Raw genomic sequence first — 19,571 nt, 5'->3', positions numbered from 1 at the left:
GAACTGATCAAAACCCACTAAGGAATGCTTGGGTGCAGCTACCATCATTTCTAAATTCTATTATATGTATATAAAAGTTAATGCCATTCATTCAAAAATCCTTTCAAAAAATAGAAGAGAATGGAACACTTGGGAACTCATGTACAAGGTCAGTACTATTCCAGCATCAGAAAAAATAAAGGAACCCCACCACAGTGACTCTTAGGAATATCTTTAAGCAAATATAAGCAAACCTAATACATAAACACAAACATCTTTAAGCAAATATAAGCAAACCTAATACAATAATGTATAAATTATTATACTTCATGACAGGTAGAATGTATTCCTGGAATACAAGTTTACATCTGAAAATCCATTAAGATGTTATGTTGAATCAGAATTTTTAAAAGGAAAAAAAATTCCATATCAAATAAAGCGACCTTTAATACAATCGATAATAAAGATATACTCTCGAGAAACTAAAAAGGGCAGGGAATTTCTTTAACCTGATAAAGGGTTGCACAAAAAACACACACACAAAAACTTACACACATGAACAGGTGATGTTACCTTGTAGGAGAAAGACTTCTTCTTTAAGATCAGGAAAAAGATAGATGTCTACTCTCTGTGCTCAATTCAACATGAAAGCAGAAGTTCTAGCCAGGGAAATTAGGCAAAACTTGGAATAAAAATTATTTAAGGTATCGCTGTTTTCAGGGGTATTGTCTTTTTTAGACTTTTTTTTTTAACTTTTTTATTAACTTATAATACATGCTCTGTGTCTGCACATATGTGCTATTGCTGTGTCTGTTCACTGGGTTCTGCTCCTGTCTAGCAAAGCCAGCATTCTGGAATCTGGGTGGCAGTGGCCTGGCCAACCCTCCTCCCAGTGGACAAAGACCATGTTTGGAGGGTTAGGGGGAAAAGCAAGATGATTGGGCTGTTGCTGACCAATGGATCATGAGAACTGGACATGAACCACAGCTACTTTTTGCTGATAGCCTCCTGAGGCTGTACAATCTGGTTTGTTAAGTGGGACTGGTGTAAACCGGTCAGATCTTACTCTGGGAATGGATGATCTCAGGCCAGTTTGAGGTCAGGACATGCAACAGACTCTTTCTCATCCTTCCACACAGCACTGCACTGAGGTCTCTGGCTCCTCTTAGACCTGTGACACACCACCACACAGAGCACCCAGCCTGCACATGGAGGCAGCAAAGGAATACTCATCTTTACTGTGAGCTCACAAGGTCAATCCCAGTTTCCTGTGACTCTGCTCATTTGCCTTAGACCAAGCACCACAGTCCTATGGAATAGAGCCTGGCCACAAGTCCTTCCTGAGCACAGGGCACCATCAATAGCTCCTGGAAAGCATGCTTTCCAGGGAAGTCTCAAAAATTCCTGACTAATGTGCAGGTGCTAGGATCACTGCCTTCACAGGCCAGTGTTGGAAGCAGGGAGGCAGAGGGTGCAGTCCACAGTCTGTGATGAGCACAGGCAGAGCATGGGGGGCCTCCTTGAGGTCCTCACATACAGGGCACAGCTACCCAGTACCTGGTCACAGAATATAGGCTCCACCTGTATCATTGCAAGGGACATCATGGAAAATCCTAGATACAGTGTGGGGCAACAGGGAAAGGGTATAGGCTGCTCCAGTGTGGTCACCCACTCCAGGTCAGGCCTGAAAGTGTCCAGAGTGCTGATTTAGAGCAGTCAGAGGAACCCTACAGGCAGCACCCACAGACAAACTGTTTCCTTCTTGTCTTTAAGATAGTAGGCAGAAACAGACCTGTGGGCACAGCTGCACAGCTGTGTTGCTATGGACAGATTTCTGCACCTCTCTGAACCAGACTCTCCATGTTCTGACCAATATGAGCAGCAGTATCTGCTGCACAGACACACTAAGGGACTTGTGGATGGCAGTGCTGTACCACTGTGTTCACTGACTGCTTTTCCTTCTTGTGATAGCAGAGCCTGGTGGCAGATTCTCCTGATCTCCGTGGCACCAGAAGCCTAGCCCCTGAGAAGAGCCCTGTCAGTGTTGAGTGCATGACCCTGGATATCCAGCAGAGTGCCCCAAATGCCAGCCACAAGGTGTCTGGGAGACCAGGACTTCAGGGAAGTCAGCCTTTGAACTCTCTCCCCACACACACAACCTTGGAAACTTCACCCTGCTTTGGATGATCTCTCCATCAGGGCACAGAGTTCCTCCATCCACTTATCCTCTCACTTATTACTGAAGCCCAACTAGCTTAGGATTATGGAGTCACTGATAGATGGATCCAAAGGCTCCTGTCTCTTGTGTGAGTTCTGCTCTGAGGAGCACTCACTGTGGGTTCAAGGATCCAAGCAATACCACCTAAAGAGACCAGACAGTCTAAATAGGAATATGGAGCTCTCCTTTCAGAGCTGAGGGCTTCCCATGAAGCAGACATAAAGCCCTGTGACCCACACCTAGTGCCTCTTCCCTGAGGATGAATGGTAGAGGATTGAGTTCATTTCCCCAGCCAGGATGCACAGATTCTGCACACTGAACATCATAAAGGTGGATGACAGGGGTAGAGGCAGAGCCCTGGGATCCTAAAAAGAGCCAGGAAAGACCTGAGGTTTATTCAGTTGGGACCTCAAGAGGCTTGCAGACCCTATCACTCCACAATAGGGACAGTGTTATTGCAGGTCAGGCTGAAGCTGTTGCTCAGAAGAAAGGCTTGATGCAAGCAGGGCTATCTCTTTCAGCTCAAACCACCCTGCTTTTCCCATCTCTGCCTGATTGGTGACACAGCCATTCTCCCCATTGCAATCCAGTTCATCACTTACTTCTGAGGATGACAACTACATTGTGGTGGACTAACAGAACACCCAGGCCTGGCAGTGCACCATGCAAGAATGGGCATCCATCGGCTATACGCAACCCCTCTCAAGGTCCACAAGCCATGACAGCAACAGAGCCATGCTTCCTACCTGCTCCTGTGCCGTCCACCATCCTCCTTTCCACTCAGACTCAAATTTATGGTCTTGAGCCCTTGCCTGCAAGTTGAGTACTGACCAAGTGCTTCCTTATCCAGTAAAGACAGCTGATTTCAAAGCACCCTAGTGAGAGGTGTTTGCTAAAGCACACCCTCAGCCACTGTCCTCCAAACCTAAGTATTGAGAAAGGACAAGCCTCTCAGACCTTTTTGTCAAGCCAGAGAATCTCCATGTTAAACCCTCACTTCCTGACTTCCCCTTCCCTTCAAGGGCTGCCTTTCTACAATCTGCACTTCCTCAGCCTTCCCTTCCTCAGTATCTGTTAATGCCCAAGACTGTGCTGTCACACCAACCAGTGGGCTGTGACCAAGAAGACTGCTTTCTAGGCATACTTATTTTCAGTGTTGATTGCTGTGTGCTCTTCTGCATGTAGAAGTAAAGTTCTTCCCTTGCCCACAGAAGTGATTAGTCTCCTAGTTTTTTGTTTTTGTTTTTGATTTCATTTTGTTTTGTTTCACCACCTGTGGTTCCCAGGACCATGGACATTTCCAACATTGTTATGACCTTTCTTCCAGGCTTTAAAACCAAATTCCCTCTTGGTCTCAGCTCTCTTCCTACAACCTCCTGTCCCAGAAGAGGATAAGTTGGTCCTGTGGCTAACAAGCCAGGACCTGCAGACCAGGTCAGTGTGAACTTTTCATCCCAGTTCTTGGTGTGGACAAGCAGGGCCACCTATGGATGGAACAGTTTACAATGGAGCTGGAGGGCAAAGGACAGGATCCCAGAAGAGCAGAAGCAGCTGACACCCACCAAGTCCCTTTCAATCTAAGTCCATGGCAGGACAACAGCAGCTAGCATCACAAGGCAGAAGGAGGAGAGTCAGGAGACAGGAATGGCCATGGCACATAGACCAGAGGAGGGCTCCAAGAAATGCCTGTCCTCTGGCCCTGGGGTGAAGTCCTCTTCCCAAGCCCTGGGGACCCCACCCCAACTGTAGAATCAGAATGCCAGCATCATGAGGTATGGAAGGGAGCATGTGGATAGAGGTGATGCAGCAGGCTTGGCATTGAATGCTGCGGAGGTCTCCTGGTGGCCTAGGACACATGGGTGAGACCACAGAGCAGATGCAAAAATGTAAAAGATGTAAAAGTTCACAGGGGCTGGAGGAATGGTGATGAAGGTAGTGAACACTCATTAGAATAGAATTTATGTACTGCTGATCACATTGACAAGATGCCATTGCAGTTATCTGGCACCCTTGCTGTGCCAGGAGCCCTTTTGACCCCAACAAACACTACTTATTCTAGTCCTTGCCACAGGTTTACTCCTATACTCCTGAGAGGTACCGTGGGTCCTAGATGTGGGACACAGCCCCAGCAGTCCACACTTGCCCCTCATGTCCACTATGCCCTTTCATGGGCACTGTTATCCTGACAGGCTAAAGAAGTACATGGGAAAGGATGGTCATGGTGCCCTTGACTGGCATGATCTCAGTCACCCAGGACTGAGGAGGCAGGGGAGGCAGGGCCTGCCTCACAGTCAGCAAAAAACACTGATGCCATACTGCTGATGGTGTCCTGGCTGTGACCTCCTGTCCCACTGCCAGCACCTCAGGGGCCCTTGGTGGTATATCCAACCCTCCAGCACCCTGGCAGAACATTTACAGACTCATGGCTTCAGTACCTCTTCCTACAGGGCAATCTCTGCAGGCTGGTTAGCACCTCCAAAATCAACCTCCTCATAGCCATGCAGTAGTGGATGTCATTCCAGAACTGCACCAGCTGCTTGCTTCTTTCTGGAAACTAGAAACTCTGGAAGAAGAACATGATGAGACCTGGCTGCCCCAGCAACACTGGCTGTTATCCCCCAAAACCAACCTTGGGATAGGCAGTAAAGATTGTGAGGAGGGATTAGGTGTGGGTTTGAACCAAAGTGTCAGCAAATCTGCAATGTGTTGAAGCAGATCAGTGGCTACACTGCCAACTAGGCTATAAAAAAATGACCCTGCAAAGCACACAGTTCTCAAGTTGTACCAAGTACCTCAGCTTTTCCAAGGGATCAGACCAAAAAACCCACTTTGACTCCTTTCAACCATCCCAAAAAAGCATGGTTCTCAGTTGTACAGGTGAAGAATAGAAGGCCTGGAGAGGCCCAGCAATCCAACTTTGGGTGCACAGCAAAGGTGACATCACAGTCAGGGCCACAGTGTTCTGACCCCAGGGACCAGTGCTTGACAAAAACCTTAAGTGAACAAACATCATCTCCTACCCAGCAAGACTAGGCCATCAGGTGTGAGGCATGTTCTAAGCTGAGTGGGATAAAGGGATCTCTGCTGTGTTCAGTGACAGCTCACTCACCCCCAGAATTAAACTAGCATCAAGCTCCAAAAAGTGGAAAAAGTAAGAACACTGTTGTGTGCACCATTAATCTAGATGTCTGTCAAACAACTTTGTCTAACATTTTAATCATTAGAGCATTAAGCAAATGATCTTATTATGTGCAATTAATACTAAAGCTGATTTAAGAATAAATTCATCAAGTCTGCCTTTTTAATCTCCATTTCTTTTGTTTTTGCTTCATGAGTTTATAAGATGTTTCATTTGTACTGTTGGTGCATATGCTAAGTAAACACATTTTTGAAGTTGTATAACTTAAGGACTTAAAACAAGAAACTGGAAACTACCAGTGATAAAACTGGAAACTACCAGTATAAAACAACATTTGATGAAATACACAGAATCTGTTAAAAGTTGATATTAGGAGGTGAGATATAGCTCATTGGTAGTTTACCTAGCATGAATGCAGCACTGGGTCCACTCCCAAACAAAAAAAAAAAATGAAAAATGATAAATTATGCAATGTGAATGCAACCAACATGAAAATTGGCATAAACCTTGCCAAAATTTTGTAATAGGTTCTTGAAAGCTAAAAACAGTTTCCAACATTATTTTCTCTAGTTTATGCTTTCAGGTTTATTTTTTCTTCAAAATTTGTCAAAAGTAATAGTGAGTTTTTTTTTTTTTTTTTTTTTTTTTTTTTTTTTTGGTGGTACTGGGGATCGAACTCAGGGCCTTGTGCTTGCGAGGCAAGCACTCTACCAGCTGAGCTAACTCCCCAGCCCCAATAGTGAGATTTTTAATCTCCATAACATTTGGATTATTTTTATAAGATTTGAATGCTGTTAGATCTTTCTATTTTTTGTTCAAATATTGCTAATTTTGAAAAGGGAAAAATCTTCAAAACCATATTATGGTTCTCAAACATTCAAAAAGCAGCAGTTTTACTTTAAATACTAATAACTTCTTGAGCATGCAAATAGGTTATAAACATCAAAGATATATCCCTGAACCATAATTATATTTGAAATCAATAAACTTTTAGGTTAGAGCCCAAAGTCATTGTTAAATGAAGAAACTTCAACAAGTTAAACAAAGCCATTGAACAAATTTAAAATAATGATTCAAAATCCAGGAGTACAAGGCAGAAGAGTGGGGGCACAAGATGAGGCAGCATTTAGAGACAGAAAAGAGATGCAAGTTACAAGAAGACCTCAACTGGTTACAAAGTTAGTTTGCAGGTTGCCAATTTTGTTTGACTCATTTGGTCAGTTGAGACCTTGCTGCTGTGATTGGCTGGGATTCTCTGTTTGTTAAAATAGAACTCTCATAGCTAAGCTTTCAGTAGTACAACAGATTGCAGATGGATGGTAATTTTACAATAACATTGGGGGTGAGAGAGCCAGAGAAGGAGAAGTGTGAACAGAAGACATGGAGCCATACTAATAATTTAAGACTCTTTGTTTCCACATGGAATTGTAAATAACAACTCAGGATATTTTGCACAAGGGAGTACCAGAAGGAGCCTCTGGCTGAAGGTGACATGCCCCCAACATCCTGTCAGCTTTGTGAAGTTGCAAAAATGTCTGTGGTTATGCAAAAGATCATCCTCTAGGGAAAGATGGTTAGGTGCACCTGATTTCATCACACACCTCAGCTGCAAAAAAATTGAGCAGATTTCTAAGGTGCTATAACCATGGGACTTACATGCAGCCCTGGGATGTGAGAGAAGTCAGTTCTGCTTTCCTTAGTTTGAAATGTCCCTCCTGATTTTGCTGAATAAATGTTCAGATATTTATGTCTCTCAGGGGTTTAGTGGGTAGGTGGTTCTCCATATATGCATTTCCACATCTTCATATTCAACCAACCTTAGCTGCAAAACACTTAGAAATGATTCCATCTATACTAAATAAACAAGAACATTTTTCAGTTATTACTGCCTTACTTGTTACAAAGTGTTTATGTTCTACTCTGTGTACCATTTAATGTCCAGATGGTTTATAAAATGCAAATGTGTGCATGCATTATATGCAAATACAGTACCACTTCCTAGGAATGACTTGAGCATTCCTGGATGTTGATATCTATGGGGCTCCTGGAACCCATCCAATCCAGCAATTAAAAGATTTCTGTGATCATGGGCCTCTGCAAAACATAGGTGATCTCTGGTCCAGGTTACACCCTCAGAGCTCTTGCATTGTCTCCAGACACACACTTGATATAGAATGAAGTCATTAAGGGAGCAGAACTGGAATCCATCCAAAGTGCCTTCTAGAGCCAGGCATGGGATAGGGACACAGTTTTACAAACTTGTTAGAATGGTTGAACATCCCTTGATTTGAATGGGGCCTTAACCTGCTGATAGTTAAAATTCTGGGAATGGACTTGAGGCCAGGAAGTCATTGGACACCTACCTGTCTCCTTTCTATGCAATCTCCATCTGCCATAAAGGGGTGTGGCTCCTACCTTCACTCCTCCCCTCCCCTCATTATCTGGTGGTCCTTCAGTATTGTTCCACCTCCTTTTCAGAGGTGCTGCTTCATTTCCACAGCAGCCTTCAGGTGTTGGGTTGTTAGTGAGGGATTGTGGGCCTGAGTGTCTCATTGTGGGGGCCACATAGGCAGGCTTGTGTGCATGCAGGTGTGTGCATGCCTTGGTCCCCAGCTTCTGCTCCCAACTCTACCCACCAGAAGTACCTGACTGTCCACATGGATAGTGGCTGGGTGGTGCACTCCGGATGACTGAGAAAATTGCCCCTAGAGAACAAGTTGCGACTCTGTGTGAGTGTGGGTCTGTGCAGAAACTAGGACAATCCAGAAGTTGCATGGGCATTAGGTGTGAACAGGAGGGGGAGTGTGGGGAGAGGGATATCATCTCTAAAACCTCTCCCCAGCCAGTCTTCCTATAAACTCAACCCAATTCAAAGTTTATATCAAGGACTTGGGAGCAAAGGGGTGAATTTCCATAACTCAGGGCCACAGATGCACCTTAAGTTCATGCTGAGGATGAAGCACGGACAGGACCTGCCCCTCCTCCAATCCCCCACCCTTTCAGTCACTTTCAGTTGGTCCACAGGTGCTGTTGGCCAACAGTGCTGATTGTGCCCTGGCATTCTACTTATTTAAAGCTGTAGTGAAAGGAAGATGAGCAGCACCTTTCCACTGTTGTCACCTGGCTCTTTCTTGCAATGTTTCTTTCTTCTCTTGAGAAAGACACTTTGCATGCTGCTGTTTTTCATCTCTGAGTCCTCCTGGATGATACTGACCCCTATACCCAACCATGAGGATGGCATTGCATTAAGCTGTTGGCCAGCAGTGCTGATTGTGCCCTGGCATTCTACTTATTTAAAGCTGTAGTGAAAGGAAGATGAGCAGCACCTTTCCACTGTTGTCACCTGGCTCTTTCTTGCAATGTTTCTTTCTTCTCTTGAGAAAGACACTTTGCATGCTGCTGTTTTTCATCTCTGAGTCCTCCTGGATGATACTGACCCCTATACCCAACCATGAGGATGGCATTGCATTAAATTTCTCTGCCAGGGTTGATTTCTGAGCTTCTGCCCTGCATATCCACCAGAAAAGTAATGCCTGTATTGTTTCCCAGAGCACACTAATTTACCACAAACAGAACTAATCTCTTCTTCATCCCTTTGCCCTTCACCCCATACCTGCTCAGCAAATCATGCCACCAACTAGCCACTTGTTTGCTAAGAAATGTGGAAACCATCTTTGAGCTCCTGTCACTCAGTAATCCATGTTAGACCCCCACCAGACTAAATACTCTGGCTAGGAATGCCACACTCACCACCTTAAGGCTGTGCCCCAGTTCTTTGTATTTTATTTTTATTTTTAAGATGAGGTCTCACTAAGTTGCTGATACTGTCCTCAAATTGTGGCTGAAGTAATCCTCCTGTCTCAGCCTCCCATGTTTTTGGGTTGACAGGCATGGGCATCACAAACAGCTTGCATTTTTATTCAGTCTGTTACTTGTATTTTTATCCACTGAAGCAGGGATTTCCCTGAGCAGGAGGGTATCAGTTTTTTAATCTTTCCTTTTCTAGATTGCACTTTATTGTCAAATCTGGGGATGCTTTTCTTAACCCTAGATTCTAAGGGTTTTCTCATTTTGTTTAGTATTTTTTTTTAATAAATGGTATGGTTTGGATCTACAATATCCCCAAACCTCAGGTGTGTGTGCTTCAGTGTTCAGAGGTGAAAAGATTGGATTACAAGGGCTCTAACCTTATCAGTGGGTTAACCCATCAAATGAGTTAATAGTTTTTTTGGAGCAGGCTGGGTTACAGCTCAGTGGTAGAACATCTACACAGCATGAGTGAGGCCTTGGATTCCATCCACGCTGTGGGCATTAAATACAAATTAAATTCACGATTTGAGGGGACTATTGGGAGGTGTCGAAAATGAGAAGTAAGTTGGGTTTGACTAGGGGAAGCGGGTTCCAGGGTGTGACCTTGATTATTGTAAGATCCCTTACTGCCTGTCTATCTCTCTCTCCCCAATTTCGGGTAGCAAGAACTGAGCTCCTTTTCACTTTCCTGCACATTGCCTATGAGGTTTCTGCAGCAAAGTTGGCCAACCACACTCTTGACCCCATGAGTCAAGTAAACCCTGGCTGATCAGAGGTGCCCTTGTCAGGTGTGTTGGTCACAGTGGGAAGGAGTGCCCAACACACTGCACATATTACAGGGCTGTATTTTCCCTCATGTCCATGACTCACTCTAAGTTTTGTATAAGATTTGAAACTTAGTTTATTTTCTTTTTCCAGTGTATTTTACCTGCTGTCCCTGCAACATTGTAGACCAAGCTTCCCTTCTTTCACTGAATTACTACGTTGTCTTTGTGCAGAGTCAGTTGGCCCATTTCTCTGACCCCTTCTAGGGCTCTGTTCCAATCTGTTGGCCCTGTGTCTCTACCTCTGTCCACCTCACCGATGATCTTTCTGACTGTGGTCATGTGATGAGTCTGGAAGTCTGGTGGTCCATTTTCCACCAGCTCATTCTCATTTTCAAACTATTTTAACTGTTCCCATTCCTCTACCTTTCAATACAAGTTGACAGTGACCTTTTTGTGTCTAAGAAAATCTTGATGTGATATCGACAAGCATTTCCTTACCCCACATTTCCTGGTCCTAAGTTTTTTACTGAAATGAAGTGGTGCTGTGGCTTTTGCCTCAATCATCAAACAAGAGTTAGGAGTTTTGAGAGGACAGCCTGTTGTATCAACATATGCCTCTGTTTAATGGGTGTTTTCTTTATGCTGATGTCACCTAGACCCTCTTCTCATCATTCCTTTCTGGACAGAGAATTCCTCTGGCCCTTCCAAAAGGCAGGTTTGCTGGTGGCAAGTCCTCTATTTGCCTTCACTGGAGAGTGTCTCCTCTACTTCTTCATTCTGAAGGGTGTTGCGCCTGGATGGAGAATTTTGAGATGTTTTATAGTTTTGCCCCTGAAAAATTTGTACCACCTTCCTCTGGCCCTCATCTTTGTGGTGAAAAAATAATTGGCATTCATAGCACCAAAAGTGGAGAAAACTCTTGAGGTTTTGCTAGGAAGAGGAAGAGAAAAACTGGTCCACAGCTGGAAAGGGCCATTATATCAAGTCAAGCCACTGGTGTTTTTTAACCAGAGGTTCTACTATAAGAGGTTTGGTGCCATGAGAAGCTTGCAGGTTCTACACTCCCCAACTGTAACTTACTGACCCATGAGAAATTTTTAAATGCCTGGCATGGTGGCCACAACTATCATCCCAACCATTCAGAAGTCTGAGCAAGGAATATCAAACACTCGAGGCCAGCCTATGCAACTTAGGGAAACCTTATCTGAAAATCAATTTTAGGACAAATACCTTTGAAATAACAAATGAATTTCTTATCTTTTCTACTCCTTATTGTTGGTATTCAGGCCTGGAGGAAATGCTGGTTCATCCTGCAGAGCAGCCAGTGGGGTGGTGACCCAGGTGTCCTGGAATACTACAAGCATGACCAGTCCAAAATGCTCTTAGGGATCATCATCCTGTGCCTCTGTGAGCAGGTGGACACAAACATGACCCTTCACAAGAAGTGGCTGCCATGTGACTTTGTGTTCCTCATCAAGACCAGTGTGCATACTTTAACCTGGTGGCAGAGACAAAGGAGGACATGTATAAGTGGGTGCAGAGCATCTACCAGGTCTGTGGCTTCCAGCAGGAGGTGGAAAGCTCAGGTACATAGACACCAGCATTCTCTGGGGGCTGAGATGGTCCTTGGATATACTTTGTAGGTAGAGGAGGTGCCATCCATGACCAGATGTCAGGAGGACCCATGGCCCTCCCTGTGCTCAAATGGGAATCCAAGGAATGTGGGACATGATGAAACAAAAGGTGCTCTGTAGCCCAATCTCATGTACCTTGACCCCTTCTCCATCTAGATTGTGCCACTTTGTCCCTCCCTCAGCTCACACAAGCCAACTCTCTACCATCCTCGGGGAAGACCTCTTGGGTCCTCCTCTATCCAATCTCTTCAGATAGACTTGCCCTCATTCCTCTGTGATTATTTTTCATGAAAAATCCAGAGATCCTCCACATCCACCCCAGGAAAGACAGGTCAAGAGAGAGTGCTAATTTACTTTATTTTTAATTAATTTTTATTCATTCTAATTATTTGTACATGACAGGAGAATGCATTTATATATTTCATTAAATCATACTTAAATGGAGCTTAAGTTCTCATCTTTTTGATTGTACATATTGTAGCATCACATCAGTCATGCAGTTTTATGTGTATATGAGGTCATAATGTCTGCTTCACTCTACTTTCGACCCTCATATCCCTTCCTCTCCCTTCACTCCCCTCTACATAATATAAAGTAACTCTATTCTTCCCTAGCACCCTGCCCTCTTATTGTAAATTAGCATCCACATGTCAGAGAAAATATTCAGGCTTTGCTCTTTTGGGTTTGGCTTATTTTGTTTTGCATGATATTCTCTATTTCCATCCATTTTCTGGCAAATGCCATAATTTTATTCTTCTTTAATACTGAATAATACTCCCGTGTGTGTGTGTGTGTGTGTGTGTGTGTGTGTTTCACATTTTCTTTTTCCATTCATCCGTTGAAGGTCACCTAGGTTGCTTCCATAGTTTAACTATTGTGAGTTGAGCTGTAATAAACACTGATGAGATTGCATCTGTGTAGTATGCTGATTTTAAATCATTTGGGTATAAACCGAGGGGTGGGGTAGCTGGATCAAATGGTGGTTCCATTCCAAGTTTTCTGAGGAATCTCCATACTGCTTTCCATAATTGTTGTACTGGTTTGCATTCCCAACAAAAACATCTGAGTGTACACATCCTCCCCAGCATTTATTTTTACTTGTGTTCCGGATAATTGCCATTCTGATTGGAATGAGGTGAAATCATAGAGTTTTGATTTCCATTTTTTTTATTGCTACAGATGTTGAACATTTTTTTCCTATATTTATTAATCAACAATTTATTTATCCTAGAGATTAATGCTTTATCTGAGGTGCATGTGGTTAAGATTTTCTCCCAGCTTGTAGACACTCTTTATATTATGATTATTTCTTTTGCTGAAGAAAAGTGTTTTAGTTTGAGTCCATCCCATTAATTGATTATTGATTTAACTTCTTGCACTTTAGGAGTCTTATTAAGGAAGTCAGATCATAGGCCCACATGGTGAAGATTTGGGCCTACTTTTTCTTCTAGTAGGTGCAGAGTCTCTGTTCTAATGTCTAAGTTTATAATCTACTTTGAGCTGTTTTTTGTGTGTGTGCAGAGTGAGAGATAAAGTATATATTCATTTTTGAAAAAAATAAGAAACGTTTAATAGCCAAAGCAATACTTAGCAACAAAAGTGAGGCAGAAGGCATCACAATACCAGACCTCAAACTCTTCTACAGAGCTATAGTAATAAAAACAGCCTGATATTTGCACCAAAACAGGCACTTAGACCAGTGGTACAGATAGAATACACAGAGACACACCCACATAAATACAGTTATCGTGTACTAGACAAAGGCAGCAAAAGCATTAACTAGAGAAAATGTAGCCTATTCAACAATAGTGCTGGGGAAAATGGAAAGCCATATGTAACAAAATGAAATTAAACTTTTAGCTCTCATCCTGCTTTTGGGTTTTGATTACAAGATTCTCTTTGGTGTAGTCAGACAGTCTGGACTTCAGGATGATATTAGTACAGCCATGCAAATGTACTAAAACCAATAGGAATTTGCATTTTGATATGGTGGCATTTACAGCATGCAAATTGTTTCTCAATTTTTTTAAAAAAATAAATTCCTTGGTTTATGGGGGACCAACCAGGTTCAGGTCCCCTGGACTTGGGAACAGCTGTGTGGGCTGTGCCCTGGGCTGTCATACAGGCCCAGAAAGGCTGTGCTCATGCCAGTGCTTGTTGCTATGGCCTGAGGTCCTGTAAGTTTTGAACAGAGGACACTGTGTTTTGATGTTACACCAGGTCCTAGAAAGTGTGTGGCCAGTGGGGCTGGAGTGAAGTGCTGCTGTAGAACTCTGATTTTTGTCTTCCTGGGAGAAGGATAATGGGCCCATTTCCTCTCACATTTTGTGCAGAGTAGCTCAGCTTTTCAAAGTGAATTTTAACTTGCATTGTGTGCTCTCTCTGGTGGGAAGCTCGTTGATTCTCCATGCATATCTTCCACCCTGTTGTTAGCTGGTGATGCTGCAGATCTGAGTAAGTGGCACCAGGGTCAATTGATGTGGGAACAGCATGGTGTATGGACAGACATCAATCAGGCAATCATTGGGAATTGGTCACTAGGCCAGGTATGCTGGCTTAGGCACCAAGGGTTAAGCAAGGGGATGTTTTGAATGACCAGGAAGATTGTTAGTGGAACAATCAAGGAGTTGGTCAGTTTCTTTGTCTCCTAAACAATATGTTCCCTTGGGCCCTTGACATCTTGTTCATGAGGGATGTTCTCTTAACTGTTTGGAGTTTCAGTTTCTAGATGGAGGACATTAGTTGCATGTGAGAGTTTTAGTACGATGAGGTCTTTCTGAAGAAGGAAAGAGGCTTGCCTTCCTTCTCAGTGAAGAATCCAGTGTGTTTCAAGCTAGCAGCTTTCATAAAAATTACAAAGTGCTTACAAAACTCTCCACATGAGAGTCAGAGTGTAGGGGCTGGTGTTGCTCAGTCATGTATCACTGGACTGGCATGTGTGAAGCCCTGGTTCAGTCCTTGGCACTGCATATAAATAAACATATTAAATTAAATTAAATTAAGGTCCATTGACAACTGAGAAAATATATTATTTTAAAAAAAGGGTCAGAAATTAGTCATCATTGACAGTTCCCAACTGAGCTGGGAGCTGTGAGGGAACAAGGGTTCAGTATCTCACAACTGTGCATGAAAGAGTCTGTTGCAGTACAGTAATGGCTCTGTCAAAGAGTTTCTGTTTTTCTAGTAAGGAAACAGCACTTCTTTCCTGCCTAACACTGAAACTTTGCAGAAGGGAAGGATTTTCTGTTGACCATGACTGTGTTTGCATAGGCACTCAGCTTTCATTGCCTAAACTCCTTCAAGGAGTTCTCCATGGCCAGGTCTGTCCACAGCCTTCCCACAACTTGGCTCACATTCCATCGTTGTCATCAGTGAGGAGACGTCTGCCCTTACACCAGCCCTCCACAGCCACAGAAGGATGTGACAGCAGCTCTGCTTTGAGCTTCTGCCCTGAAAGCAGAGACATAGTATAAGTCCAGCTAACAAGTCACAACAATGCTTAGACCTAATCAAAACTGACTCCAGGTCTCCAAGGTGGGAGACAGCAGAATACTGTCACAGCCAGGTCTGATTTTGTGTTGTGATGCCTGGCCTCTTTTTCCATGCCTCTGACCCTTTGGACAGGAAGTTTCCCTGACCTCTTCCACCAGGTCCTGCCTTGACCCTGGCTCACTTGTCACTGACCCATATGGCCCCAGGTTCTGGGGTCAACTTGCCTAAATCCACATCACTTCCCAGATGATGTGATGCAAGTCTTTGTCAAAGGTTATGATTTCTTCTGTGAATTGGATCAAATGCTTTTTGCTTTCAGCCTGTACTACATGGGTGCATCATGGAGATTTTGGGAGCTGATGTTGGTATTCCTGAAAGATGGTTCAGTGGAGGGGGAGACCCTGCATCTCTCAGTCTCATGGGAAAATCCTGCAGGGCTCCCAGTAGACATAACCTGCTATTTTTCATTTGTCATGGGATGCATAGGGAACCATTACAACACTTGTGGCTTTTTCAGCTGAAAAGAGTTTTTTGGCAAATGGAGTTTTTCCTTTATGAAAATTTTGTCTTTCTGCTTTTTACTGGGTTCTCCAGATGTAATGCAGCTTGGCCTGAGTATATGGGCCCCAGGCCTCCTCCCACCTGAGAGCTGAGAAAAGAACATGTGCCTCCATACCCAGTTATCTTTTTAATCCATCTTGCAACACCTGGATATTTATTGCCTTTGCAGACTTCCAGTTCCCAACATAATCCACACAAATATACCCAGGATAAAGCCTATAGGATCAAGATAAGACTGGGAAGGACATTGTTTGAATATTGACTTCAGGTGGCATGAAATAATCCTGACCACTGTTTCATAAAGGGATCAGGGGAAGATGCTCACAAAGGGGAAACAGTTCCCAGAAGAAATATGAAGATTTGGTATCATATATGGAGTTTGTTTCTGGGATTGTTTTTGAGGGTGCTTTCCTGTTCCTGTGGTATTTCTGGGGCAGGCAGGAGGAATGTGGGTCACATACACAGCAGGGTACATACTACATAGTTTGGCCTGGCTGATGAGCCTTATTTAGCAAAGCTGGCAATAGAATTGGGGTCCTCCCTGCTCAAGATCTGACCACACTCCACATGAGTCACACTCCCTCAGGCTACTCGAGAGCAGTAAGAGCTAGTTTACAAGAGATCCATCCTGTTTCCATGGAGGGCAAAGAGATAGCTGTGATGTGTAAGGTGGAAAGATGCTGCTGGGTCTCACAATGATGTTTAATATCTGTTCTTCCTTTGAAACCCACTTCAGGATGGGAACACTTTCCCACATGTCCTTACTTTTTATCCATAGACTCCTGAGAAAGATTTCCTTAGCCAGTCAGGATCCCTGGTCGTACAGAGCTGAGCTGAGCTGCTCACATCAGAACCTTGAAGAACAAAGATGCTCTACCTGTCACACAAGAGTCAGCCTACACAGTTCCTCTTGGGGGAAGTATGGCAGGTCCTCCAGAGCACTGCCTCAGTGTGTCCACCAGTACCTCCACTTGGACCAGTGCAGGAGCCATGGAGCAGAGAGTGCAAGGTAGGAATAAATGCAGTCCATTAACCACAGAGGGCCAGGGTTCCAGTGCCCCTTCTTAGAGATATAAGTTGGGACAAGTCTGGTCCAGTAACCACATCATGCCTGGGACTTCTGTGCCCCACTTTAGAGATATAAGATGGGACTAGCATAGTTCCATGACCACACTGGACCAGGGGCTCCTCTGCCCCTTCTTCAGAGGTCTAAAATGGAACAAGCATGGTCTTGTGACCACACCAGACCAGGGACAACAATGATGGGATTAGCATGGATCTGTGATCACACCAGAACAGGGGTTCCTTTTTCCCTGCTTTACAGTTGTAAAGATGGGGATGAGGACCTCTCTTAAGGTAAACACACCTACAGAGGGCGATCTAATGTAACTCTCACAGTTCCTTGGCAGAAGCAAGTGATTACTGAGTTCCAAAGAAACTTCCCATTGTCAATAATCACAAACAGGTGTCAGGATCTCAAGTTTCAAATCTGGAAACAAAACCTGGCTGACTGGCCCTGTGCTGTGGAGCCATAGTTTGCCTCTGTTTCAGAGCTGTTCCATTTCTTGTGCTGACTGCTGTCCATGTGCTGATCAGATGAGAAATGGTTAAAAGTAAATGACATTTAAAATCCAGGATGTTTCTAGGCACACTAGCACCTGTCTGACTTCCCAGAGTTTTAGGAGGCTGAGGTAGGAGGATGGCAAGTTTGAAGCTAGCCTCAGTAACTTTGTAAGCCCTTAAGCAACTTAGACAGACAATGTCTCAAAATAAAACATAAACAAAAGTCTAGGGAATGTAGCTCTATTGTTAAGCTCCCCTGGGTACAATCCATGGTACCATCAAATAAAATACCAGAACATAAAATGACATAACATCCCATAAAATAAACTCCAGAGCCTCAGTTGACCAGCCACACTTGAAGCACCCAGTGACACATGAGGCTTGTCCCATCTTCATAGACCCTCTGGAGCAGACACTCGGCCTTGAGCAGACATCTGTTTTCCAGTCCCACCTGCCTCTCCCAGGACTATGCCTGTAGCCTGCACACACTTACGTTGCTTTTATTCCCATTGTTTGGGCAATCAACAGCATGGAGCTGTTTGACTCTACCCAAGCTGGTTCCGCTTTGCTTCCAGGACCAGCAGATCACTAGTCATGCTCCTTACTAGAAATGCTCCTTAATTTCTGTTACAAAGATTAAGATAAATTGTGGTGACTCACTTCATGATGTGTGTGGAATGTTTTCTGAAAATTATTTGCTCAATTGAGTTACCATGAAGCCAGAGCCAGAAAATGCAAGATCATGAAAACCAAACTCTCTGAGGCAGGGCAGCAATACATCCTCCTCCAGAACCCAGGGAGGATACTTCCCTGATGGCAGGGGCAGATTCCAGGCACATGTGCAGGAGAGTCACTAAATATAGTCATCTCTAATTTATGAGTAAAATGTCACATTCTGATGTGGAGATTTCAGTTGATGAGCCATGTCACAGAGGGAGACTCACGACAAGTGCAGGGTGATCACAACCCACCTATGTGTGTAGGAACAACAGGAAGAAGATCCCTGCCTGCCCTATGGATGTTCCTTTGCATCACCTGTGTCCTGGTGATGCCTCCCTTACATTCAAACATGAGTGTGTAGAGTCTTGGTATTGATGTGTTTGTGCTTTTCTCTGATTCAGTTCTTTGAGAGCTGAAGAATCAATGGAGATGGTAATAAAGTCACAAAGGAAAGTTTGTGGCAGATTAACTGCCACTCACAGGGTAGACATGGACAGGATGGTTTTCTGAAGAAAACAAAAAGTGTTTATTTTCCAAAGGATTATAACAATCCAGAGTCAACACAACATGCCAGTCACAGCATTCAGAGAACCAGCAAAATGAAACCAGTTCTTAAAGGAAGGGACAGAGGCCCAACTGAAAACAACAGAGAGCACTGGAGTTTTCAGATACTGACTCTAAATCCCTGTTTAAAAACAGTCCACATGAGAAAGGAAAACACTCTCAAAAGTAATGGAAAGGTGGAGAAACCCTCAGTATTCTGTCCTATGAGAGGATACTTCATGAATTTGATAAAAAGACATTCTCAGGAGAAAGAAGAGCTGGAGATTTTCCTGAGATATCTGCCTTGATGGCCTGGCCAGGGTGTTCTTCAGACAGAAGCAGGGGACCAGATAGAAAAGTTGATCCTAGAAGTTTGCATGTTACAAAACAGAGAGACTGGCTCCCCCAAGATATACAAAACATATTACCCATTTTCAGCATACAGGACCCCTATACAAAATGATCAACATGTACATAATTTAAGGTCACTTTCATATAAATCCTGCATTATTAGAGTTCTCTTCTTTTGATAAAGAGGTGAATGGTTGGAGAATTTGAAAATATACATATATTTTCATATATATCTGGAACATACATGTATTTGGTGTATAACTCCAGAGTTGGTCTGTAATGCACCTGTGTCAATTTCATTGAGATACAAGATTTAAAATCAGAGACTTAAAGGATTAAAACATGTATGAAAAGGAAAATTTAAAAATCATATAGTGAGGCTTCCCCTGGTTTCTTTTCTTCTTGGCTCCTTCACCTTCTCCTGCCAGGTGAGGCCCCTCTGACACATTGCCCATTTAACTCAGGTATCTTCATGACACCTTCATTGCTTTGGTACTGGGAATTGATCACAAGTGTACTTAACACTAACTTCTACCCCAAATCCTCTTTTTTAGTGAATTTTAATTTTCTCATGAGAGTAGAATGTATTTTAACATATTATACATATATGGAGAAAAATTTCTCATTCTACTGATGATGTAGAATTGTATCAGTCATGTAATCATGTAAGCACATAGCACAGCCATTCTTTTTCAAATTGTGAGACTGTCTCACTATGTTGCTGAGGCTGACATTGAGCTTGCAATCCTCTAGTCTTGGTCTCCTGAATCACTGGAATTACAGGTATGGCCACC

This window comes from Sciurus vulgaris (assembly GCF_902686455.1).
Source record: "Sciurus vulgaris genome assembly, contig: HiC_scaffold_272_arrow_ctg1, whole genome shotgun sequence".
In the NCBI taxonomy this organism is placed as follows: domain Eukaryota; kingdom Metazoa; phylum Chordata; class Mammalia; order Rodentia; family Sciuridae; genus Sciurus; species Sciurus vulgaris.
The sequence above is the reverse complement of the archived record's forward strand: the minus strand, read 5'-3'. Positions refer to the sequence as shown.